The sequence below is a fragment of the Empidonax traillii genome, unplaced genomic scaffold (genome assembly GCF_003031625.1).
Source record: "Empidonax traillii isolate 1590-97213 ecotype Southwest subspecies unplaced genomic scaffold, ASM303162v1 scaffold123:size1378231, whole genome shotgun sequence".
Classification (NCBI taxonomy): Eukaryota; Metazoa; Chordata; class Aves; order Passeriformes; family Tyrannidae; genus Empidonax; species Empidonax traillii.
In genome coordinates, this window is record NW_020955316.1 from 7,536 (window position 1) to 18,570 (window position 11,035).

General features: G+C 42.1%; 1 long non-coding RNA gene across 1 annotated transcript; it reads right to left on the bottom strand.

Moving 5' to 3' along the window:
* Nucleotides 1–1,719: 1,719 nt before the first annotated feature.
* Nucleotides 1,720–8,403, bottom strand: LOC114057259. The gene is made up of 3 exons (XR_003571171.1): nucleotides 8,251–8,403; nucleotides 5,082–5,261; nucleotides 1,720–1,807 (listed from the first exon to the last, which is right to left on the bottom strand). It is a non-coding gene; the product is annotated as an uncharacterized LOC114057259 (long non-coding RNA).
* Between the last annotated feature and the right edge of the window lie 2,632 nt (nucleotides 8,404–11,035).

An 11,035-nucleotide genomic window follows, 5' to 3' on the forward strand; every position in this document is an offset into this window, starting at 1 on the left:
GCCTATTCCCTAGTTTGCTTTGGATAGCTTCATCACCTGGGAATCAGCTAGCTCTCTTCATATAAACATTTACCACTTTGTAATAAGGATTATTGGGTATGGTGATATTCATTTGAAGTTTGGTCTGAATGATCTTGGAGGTCTTTTCCAACCATAAAGATTTAATGAGTTTCCTGATTCTATGAAATATCATCATGCATAATCAAACTACTTTGTCAGCATCTATTGTAGTCCTCTGTAAGTGCAAACAAAGAAGAGGAAGAACAGCTTGTAGGTAACTGATCAGTGATGGGAAGGTGCAGATAGTATACCTGGCATTCATATACTGCTGCTAGGAATGGCTCAGACCCTCACTCAGGGTGGTGGAGGGGAATGGAGATCATGAGGGGTCTGTGGATGTGGGCTACCGAATGACACTGTGCTAACACCTTTTATTGTTGGGCTGGGGGGCAAATCCAGCCAGTATGGGGAAGTTCGACTCTTGGCTCTGTAATATTTAGTGCTGGAATGAAGGATGGGGAAGGAACACCTGTGATGTGTGAACTCAACCCAGTTCAGCTGGATTTCCCCTTGTGACTCACCACATTCAGCAGAGTGGGACAACCACCAGAGTATGGCTGTTTTTCACCGCCGCATTCTACATCACGCAAAATCAGGTGAAGCATCTGGCTCAGGCACTGGGTTCAGGGTGCTTAGGCTCACACCCCAGCTCTGCAACTGGCCTGCTTGGCCATTGTTAGCATCCTGGCTTGTGACATTTGGTAAAATCAGTGTAACGGCATGTCCCTTGAGATGCACTTGCTTACATCCTAATGAAAAGTGCTATTTTTTATTATGAATAATGAATCAACTTAAAGCATCTTAAAGAGGTAAAGATCTTCTCATGGATCAGACTAAATATCAGTTGAAGATTACAGAAGAGACACACTTTATTGTATGGAATCTCTCATTCCAGACTTCTCCTTCACGCAGACTAAAAAAATATTTCTAAGTCAGTTTATTCTTGCCAATCATAATAGCCACACAGAAGTCTGTGCTCAGGGCTTGAGAAATAATGGAGATGTCTGTATAATGTGTTGCTTTATAATATTCTTAATTATCAAGGAAAAAAGTCTTTCGGACCTTTCTTTATGTGACAGAGAGCCTAAATTGCATTTACATGTTTCATGTGCATGAGATTTGGGCAAATGCAGGCTACTAGTTGAAACTATGGGGAGCAGTGTGGGCTCCTTAGGGCCAGATGCAGCAGCTCAGGCTTTTAGCGTGGACCTGCAAATAGGGGACCTGTCTACCCCTACAGAGGAAAGCAGGAATGAACCTGTGGAAAAACAATTTGCCATGGAAGGGTATTTAGGAAACAGGGCCTGGTGGAAGCAGAAGGGACAGGCAGCTGTCTCAGTCTTTGGTATTGCCTTGAGCAGGGGAAGCTGAAGCCATGTTTTACTTTATGTGATGTAGTACCCCTCTGCCCTCAGCTTTGTGTCTTAGTGCTCCAACATCAGCCCTGGCTGATTTCCCTTACATCAGCAGCTGCAATATCGTAACATTCTTGTTGGCTCACTGAGCTCTCAGCCCCAGCCTGGGGACGCTGTAGATCAAGCTCCTCTTCTGTGTTTCCCTGACATGGCTGTTGATGGTGGTGTGATGGTTTGTCACTGCACATTTCCACCTGCTGAGCTGCCATTTAGGAGCTATTGTGCAAACTCTGCAGTGCCATTTCAACACATAAATATCCACTTACCCCACATCTGTTAGCGCAACATCCTGCTCCTCCTGCTCCCAGCATCATGAATGCCGGCAAAATAACCTGTGAGGAAAGTACAAACTGAATTGGTGTGCAGCACTTCTGCTGGGATGGTTTTTAAATTCTGAGAGCTGGGCCATCATGTTCCTCAAATGCAAACCACATTATGTCTCTTCTCTGTGAGTTACACCTGCTTAGATGTTGATGCTGCTGAAGAGTTATTTAGAAATAAGCACGGGATTACAGCTGTCTGGCAAATAGCTGGTACATTAATTCTGGTTGCTGAAGCTATACTGCTTCTTTTCAGCAGGGTATTGGTAGGTTTTTTTAGGGAAAAAATGTGTCAGTTTTGAGAAAACAGAATTTCTGTCCAGAAAAGATGTATAACTGGACTAAGAAATATGTCACTTTAAACCTCCTGAGCATTTTGCTCTCTATTATAATTGGGAAAGCAGCCTTGTTCTTTCTGAAGCAGATCTGACTTTTTCTGTTTGTTTGGTTTGGTTTGGTTTTTTGTTTGGCTTTGTTTTGGGTTTTGGTTTTTTATTAGGTTGTGGTTTTTTGTTTTGTTTTGGTGTGAGGTTTTTTTGTGGTTTTTTGTTTGGTTGGTTGGTTGGTTAGTTGGGTTTTTTTCCTAAGCTTCTGGGAAACCTACAAAATGAACTTCACTCAGGAGGGAACTTCAGTTCACATCACCTTTCTTTATGATAATTATCAGGTGGAGTCCGACCTATATAAGGAAGGCAGTAACTATCTGTGGCTCAAGATATAATGCCACCTTACAGAGGCTTTCTGGAGATAGGAAAAGTTGCCTTTACTTGGGTAGCCGTAGGGAAAGAAATCTTTTGTGGTTCTAGCTGTGCAGCCAGCGTACTCCTGCTGCCTTGTCTCTGCCCACAAATCCTTGTTAAGCCATCTCAAAGAGCAGCACAAGAAAATGAGTACTTTAGAAAGTAGGAAATGGTCCCCATGAAGTTAATGAAATAATGAGAACCCCAAATAAACTAACATGAAAGGTAAAAACTGTAAAAATAACCTGACTATATGTTGGAGAGATATTTTCTCATGTAGGGTAGGAAAAACAGAATGTCCATGATGAATGAAGCCAGGGTAATCTATATGTGTAGTATGAATATCTCTGTCGGACTGTGTAGAACAGTGTTATCAAACCTGCTTAGATTTGCAGGCCCCTAAATATTTTTCAAAAGATTTATTCTCAGCTGCTTTTTATGTACACCTCAGAGGCAACCTACAGCACCTGCAGCAGTGGCTGGACCACAGCTGGAAGCCTGAAGAAGTAGAGCATTGAGGTTAAAAAGGTGTTCCTCTTCCTGGAAAGAAGTCAGCTCATAAATAATCACAAGTGGTCCCCAAGGCAGCATCAGCCCCAGTGTGCTACTCTCTGGCACTCAGAAGAAGAGTTAATACCTCTGCCCATCAAGCCAACACTCCCTTTCCTCCAGGGTTGTCTTTCTTTCGAGGTTTTACATCTAAGCTGCAAACACCTTTGTGTCATCTATTAGCCTGGCTCAGGTTAAAGGGTTTGCTTGGCAGTTTTCTTTTTATGCAATGCCTGATTATAAACACTGGTCTTTTGACATGGGAATGAGAATTTGTTAGATTTGGCTGTTGTCAGTAAAACAAGAACTGTGCATGAGCCATGGCTCAGTCAGGCATGTCCCAGTGTAGGCTTTCCCTGAGGAAAAATGTTACAATGACACATAGAGCCTCTCTAACACCCTAAATATTTGAATTAAGGAAACTGAGAGGTGCATGGGGTATTTCAGCCTCATCTTTCCCTACTGTAGAGTCAGGATGTGGACCAGACTCCAGTCATGGGACATTCTTCCCCTTGTTTAACTCATTATGAGGCCCAGAAGTCAATCCTCATTTTTCCATGCTTCCAGCACCTAGAAAACAGAGCTCATAATAATGCTTTCTTTACCCTTCTCTTCAGGCATTTCTTATACTGTTTTCTGGAAAACCTGTACACCCAACAGCATTGCTTGTGGATCAATAATTACTCCTAATGCTGTGTTTTGAAGGTCAGTATAAATTTTTCCTCTCCTCTTGCTTGCTGTTCTCATTTTTGATGTATGTGGTGCTGGCCACAGGCAAGTCTGTGTGGAAGCCTTAAAAGAGGGCTCATTTTCAATGAGCCAGTGATGTTCTCATGTCTAACATCTGCCTTTTCTTTCATTGAACGCCAATGACTCCTGGGCTTGCAGTGATACCAGTTTTCCACAGGTCTCTCATGTAGTTCCACGTCTTCCTTTTCCAGACTCATGCTTATGTTCAAGCTCAGCATGAGTAATAGGCCCAAGCGGTAGCTGGAAGAAGATGCAGGCAAGCTGCTGGTGGAGAACAGTTTATTGAATGATCTTATACCATGTCTCTGCTTTGGGATATATGAGTCTGAACCACATCCACTGCAGGTTTTCCATACACTTAAGTGGCAGCCACATCATAGCCTGACTGTGAAGGAGATTTGCTTTTTTTCTAAGTTAATTTTTCTTGAACGTTCTTGTTTGGGGGTTTTTTTGGCATACAGGTAGTTAGCTCTGTGCCAGTTTACCATCTGCCTAGGCTGCATAGCAGCCAGTATACCGGTCATATGTACGGTATTCTCAGCTTTTTAACTGCACTTGGGTAGATAATTGGAAGAACACAAAGGGAACATGTTTTCTGATGAACTGGAAAGATAAGTATTCCCTAACAAGTTCCCTTCCAGCTATGTGTATTCATATAAAAGCATTCTTTCATGAGACCTGGAATGGAGAATTAGTTATAGAAGAGCACATTCAAACCAGATCAAACCCAAAAGGATGTAGGTGGGAGTGTGGGAACATGAGGTGTTCAGGGTTTAAGGCATTTGCAGCTCTACAGTTGTGGAATGTTAGCTGGGTTTTGAACTAACACCTACTGAAACATATTTCAGTTTTGCCCTTAATGTTTTTGAGATTTATGTGTGCATAAAATCAGTTAGAGGAATAATAGGATGGTGCAGACAATAGTGACCTCCAGCTAAACTTAGGACCTCAGCTTTGCTTTGACTCAGGGAGGATGAACACCCATGTAAACCTCCTCACAGTGAGCAGTCAGTCTTAGTGCTTCCTTCCATCTTGGAGTACTGCTATGTATTTCAGGAATACTTAGCTACTTTTTTGTCCTAAATGCATTTTCTCAGTCATGTTACCCAGCTTCCCAGTTAAGCTGTTCGTTAAGTGTATGCGAAACACATTTCTATGACTTTTTCTGTTAACGGAGGTTTCTTGGCCCCAAATTTAAAAGAAAACAGAACAAACCCCCTAAGAAACATTAAAAACACCTCTCTTACCAGTATCCCAGCTCCCAGAATGCCATGGAAATACCAGACCAGATCGGTTATCTCGCTGAGCTGCAGAACTCGTCCATTGGGGAAGTACAGGAGAATGTTGGAGACAATGGCACATGTCGCCAGTGGGAACAGGGTGATCCCAATGCACTTCGAACACTTTCCTGTGCACATGGCAGCTCTCTGCTCAGGAAAGACACAGGGAGGTTTGGGTTACTCCAGCACAGGTAACATGGGATTTCAGCAGTTTTCTTCTTTAACGAAAGAAGAATCAGTTTTGAAGAAAGAAATGTTCCAGGTAAGACTTACACAGATAATCCTATTCTACAGACTCCATTCCCTTCGGTGACTTTATTTAAAATTGAATTACTCAGAACTGGAATGTTTAATTGGATTTATTTAAAATTATAGAACTAAACCTGTGTTGCTATGAAATTACAGAGAATTTCATTTTAATTGTTAATGGACAATTGTCTATCCATTGGGAACATAAGTAACTAACCCATGATCACACAAACAGATACCCTGGCTGGCAGTCTTCATGGTGGGGCTAAGGCCTTGAGTGGAAGGGGAGATGGATGCACCAGGTTGTCTGGGACCACTGTTTTGGGAAGCTAATTTGAAATTTCTTGTATTGAAGGTCTAGAGGAGCAGGAAATGGCTACCAAGAGTGCAATAGGAATGTACAACCCTGCCTCGGTGCTTTGGAAAATGGGGAAGCCTCACTGGGGCCCCTACTAGCTGCAATTCCACTATTTCAGTCAAAAATACACTGTCAGCAAGAATTGGTGAAATGTTCGTTACTGTTTTCTGTGACATGCTTATTCTGCAGATAAGGGTAGATAAGACTGTGGGTTGTGGGCTTGTTTGGCATCCACCCAAAAATACCTGAAAAACTATAAGTCTGTTTAATCTTGTGGCTGTTTGCTAAGGACAGGTCAAAAAGCCATCCTGCCTCATTTTCAGGGATCTGCCATAACATTTAAGACAGCTGCCTAGTATTTCACAGCATTCAGGTTCTTATTTTAAATATTTAAAATAAATGAAGCACTACTTGAAAGAGATCTCTGCAGGTCTCCAGTCCAACCTCCTGCTGAAAGCAGGACTATCAACAACACTAGGTCACTGTGTCAGCCATGGCTTTATGTAGCTGAGTTTTGAAAACCCACAAGGATGGAGCTACAACCACCTCTCTGGGTGACCTGTTGCCGGGCTGACCCACCCTCTCGGTGAAAAATGTTTTCCCACGTCCAACCTGAATGTCCCAGGCTGTAAATAGAGCTTTTGCTCCTCATTACATCCTCTCCCACCACTCCACCACCTCTGTCACCCCCAAGTTTGTTATAGGCTGCTATTAGATCCTTCTTAACAAAGTCTACAATCTCAGCTCATTCTGCACCCATGTTGTGATCTATAGCCAAGGAGAAAAGGCTGATCAGTACACAGATATTTCTCCATGTCGGTTTGGAAATTTCAAACCGCTGAGGCAGAGATTATTGGACTTTCACACTGCCATGAACTTTATGACACAAATGGATCACAAGTTCTTCATGATGTTTTATCATAGCTTCACTTCAGCTCAAGCCTTTCAAATGCATAAAGGTATAAAATATGCATGAAAGTACAAAATATCAATCCATGGGTTTCTTTCCTCAGAGACAACTGACAGTTTATGACAAAGAGGGCTTTGCTCTCCTGTGATCAAGTTACCAAATGCAAGAGAAGGAAAAGGATCTGGTCAGACTCCATTGCAGTACCCACACCTGTAGCCAAACACACACAGATGCCTATGCTTGCTACGTGCAAATAGTTGTTGTGGTAACTGAGGCGGTAAAAAGTGAAATGTCCCTCAATTTGGTCATAGACATTGGCTAATCCTTAAAGTTCTATGACAAAGGTTGATGTTGAGAAGGTTTTAAGCAGGCTAGGAGCACAGAAATTAATCAAGTTTGGGTTCCCAAGCAAAAAAAGGCACGGGTGAAAAGTAATATGAAGATATTTGAGAAAGACAGAGATGGGCTGAAACAGACTTTGCTGACAGAATGAAGACAGTGAAGAGGTAAGGTAAGGCATGAGGACAGACAATGTCCTCAGACCTGTGCAACTGGGAGGGAAAACAGAAAGACTTTATTGGGTGCCATATATTGCTGTGAGGTAGCTGTGATTGCCAGAGACTTCTCAGTTTGCATTTCTGTAGCAAAAAATTTGCATCATTCTCTGCCGCTGTGACTTCAATAAGAGAATTGTGCTTCCCTGCCTTTTCTTCTGAGCACTTTGCAATCATGTTGTACTTTTTAATCCAGCTTTAAAGCAAGTTAACTGGAATTACACTGTTCCAGATGGGAAGATTTTTAACAGAGATACTTCTTTGTTTATGATTGTTACCTATTGTTTATATAGTGCTCAAAATTTGGCAAGGCATTTTGCAAGCCTCTGGAAAAAGCCCCAGCTCAAAGAGATAAAAATCTAACCAGAAAAAAACAATGTGCAAGTGAAAGATGAAGTGGGGAAGGAGTGAAGGGACATGGAAAAAATATTGGATATTTCACCTGTCTTTGAAATAACCAATGTGTATGTTATTTTCTACGCTGACTTTTGCCTGTCTGCTTTCCCATGTCATTCCAACTTTAGCTTTTCCGTGTGTTTACCGAACCTCACCTACTTCCCCTGCCCAGAGAGAAGCAAACAAGCACAGGCACTGCCTGGACTCCTACAAAAGCTAAATCTTGTAGTTGAGTTATAAATCTTCTTCTGCACCTTTCGTACAACACTGGAGGGCCCAATTCTCATCCAGCGCAAAGCAATACGATGCTGCTTAGGCTGGAAGAACAGAGGGTAACAGCCTGTTCTCTCTGACCTATCTCAATACCACTTCAAACTGCAGGGAGAACTTACCTAAATAATCACTAAGTGTAGTGAGAGCCTCTGCCACCAAAATCAAGGCCGCTTTGCTACCTGCGCACATCAGAGGATCTGACTGTGTTATTATGGTTTAGGAAAACACTCTGGATTGCCAGAAGCACTTAAAACACATTATTAATTCACCAAACAAAAGCACATTCTACAGCTTCGTTAAGCAAGGTGGCTAGAGCAAGCTTCTAATTGTTAATGAGGATTTTAGAAAGTTTTGCTTTTTAATGCTAAGGAAAGCACTGTAAATGCTTTTGGTTACCTTCTAGACAGGGCTAAGATGGCCTCCAGGCTCCAGAGTTCCCCCTCAGCTGGCTTCAGGCTTTCCAGCTCCTCTCTCCTGGAGTGTGGCGGTCTGAGGGAGGCTCAGCGATGTTTTTGGGTGACGGCCTCTATTAAACAAACAGCTGTTTCTCTTTGGAGAATGAGGAAATACCCCAAGTTATCCCTGGTTGGCCAGCGCGAGGTTGGCATGTCACCCGGGGTTATTGATTATTTTAAGGGCAGTGTTCCAGTGGTCAATGCCTCGGCCCCTGGGGACACGCAGATCGCAGCAGTGGAGACCTTTTTACAGCTGCAACCGTTTCAACCATGTGCAGTTTGGCAGAGGAGAAAAAGCAGGAGATAGCAGAGGAACAATGGGTGCTTGGCAGAAAATGTGATTGAAGCATGCTGTGGTGGCCCAGCAAAGCCTGGCCATTGCTGTGTTGTTGTTGTCTTCTGCACGACAGGTTGTGGCTGTTAAAATTCAGTACTGGCTGTGCTCCAAAGGATACTGCTGGGAGAGCTAGATGAGGAGAGTGGAGATGGGAAGGGAAAGAAAGAAAATTCACAGCAAGCCAGGAGAAAAAGTAGGAAGAAGGACGGAAAGGTTGGAGAGAAGGGAGAGATGTAACCAAAGGAGGAAGCAAGCAAACAAAAAAAGCACACTATTCCAAGGAGGAGAGAGTGGGAATACAGAAGGGAAACCAAATTTTGCTTTGGCAGAAGAAAAAAGGTAAAAGAGACACTAGACATGGGACAAGAAATGTAAAACACAATAAAGTCTTAAAAACCATTAAAAATAAACTGGGAGAAGACTCATACCTGGGAAAAAGGGAGTTTCTTTTGTAGAAAATGTGATGATAATAATAATGACTAAAATACATCCAAATGCTAAAACATGTAAACATTTATGTTACTCAGTAGGTCATATTTGGCCCAATCATGCTGGGAATATGCTCAGATCCCTCTCTTCCACTGAAAACATCCACTCTCTGACAGGGCCCTCCTATTGCTTTGTTCTCAATGTTCCAATGGAAGGATGACTTGATCACAAAAACATTTATGAAAGGGACATGCAAGTGAAAGCAAAGATGCAAAAAATTTCACTCTCTACTCTGCCTTCTCTCACCTTCATCCTCTAAATCCTCTATGAAAGATTCTTCTATGGTGGAATTCATCTTATGTGACTTTGAGTGTCCATGAGGTAGCCGTCACCCTAAGCTGCATTTACTCTGAGAGAAACAGACATTTCCAAGGAAAGGAATCATGAGATCTCTTTTAGGAGTAGGGCTACAATAAATCATTAATGGTGAATTGATCTTACCACTTGTTCAGATCTAGATGTCAGAATCTGTGGTCAGATGAATCGCATATATGAGGACTACTTTCCAAAGCTTCTATCTACTATGTAGATTTTAAACTGTTTGGGGCAAATTTGGTGTTTTTATCTATGTATGTTCAACATTTTGCACTCAGGGGCTTAACCAAAAATGAGTGCTTGTAGCCACTACAGAAAAAATGAAATACCAGTAAGATATATTAAACACAATTCTCTTGCTGCTTCAAGAATATATTTAGATTTTCTGATTATTGAGAAATATCCATATTCAGTTGATGATGAACTAAATACTGCTTATTGTGAGGTACGGAAGGAATGTCAAAAAGAAGAACATAATAAAAATATGTATTAACACCAGACAGCCTGATTCCTACCGGTTTCTCTGAAGTGATAGACTCATCCAAAAGAAATGAAAGAAAGCAAGCCCTAAAACACCTAGAAACACTGAACTTTCTCTGTGAAGCGTTTAGTGGCTAAGCTGGATGTATACGATTTTGTACATCTATTTTTCCCCCTGCAGTATTGACTTTTAAAGGCAATGAAAGCATTTTGTGTTCCGCTGATCAATGCCTCCTGATTATATTGACTTACTGTAGAGCAGCTCTGGTCCTCCTTTTATTTCTACCCTTTTAGCCATAAACTCTTTATTAATTTTCCGATTACATGTAGTAGCATGGGTACTGAGAGAGGAACTGTAAATATGTGAAAAATCCTGTTTGTTGTACTAGAAATGAAAACCATTCCAGCCCCACCATTTCCCTGGGTGGTAAAATGTGAGAGCTAGAAACTGAAGAATTATAGCCCTGTGCAGGTTTTTGAAGGGCATATCTGACTGCCCACTTACTCTATTAATAGATCTGCCCCATTTGGAGTGCAGCTGCTGTGCACTAAGGAAAAATGCCCTTTTTGTTGTTGATACACTGTGGAAAAAGGAACCAGGCAGCTTTGTTCCCGTCTGTTCTCATCTTACGTGACTTCTCTGAAGTCAGAGCTTTACTCCAAGTACACAGTGACAATCCACTCCATTTAATTTATTATGCTTGGACACCGTGACACAAATTATCTCTTGCTGTTGCTTCCTATGACACTTTGCTGTTTATGTTCCCTTCAACTGAGGGAAAAGGCAGTTGATTTTTCTGAGGAAGAATCAGGAAAAAAACTGCCCTTAAGAGGCTTTTTCCAAGAAGAGCTGGCTCTGCGAATGTTCATGAGTTTGGGCACTGCAGGTCACCTGGGCCAGAGCCCCAGCGGCCCCTGCTGCTCTTGCAGCAGGTACCCAGGTTAACAGGCCTGCCTGTATCCAGGAGAATGCAGATGCTCTGTTAAGGTAGAAACAGTAAGATGGAAACGGCACTACGAACATTATTCAGGTTTTCTTTTATCTGGAGTATCCAAGACCCATGTGACCCAGGCAACAAAGAGCTGATTACATGGCAAGATCATC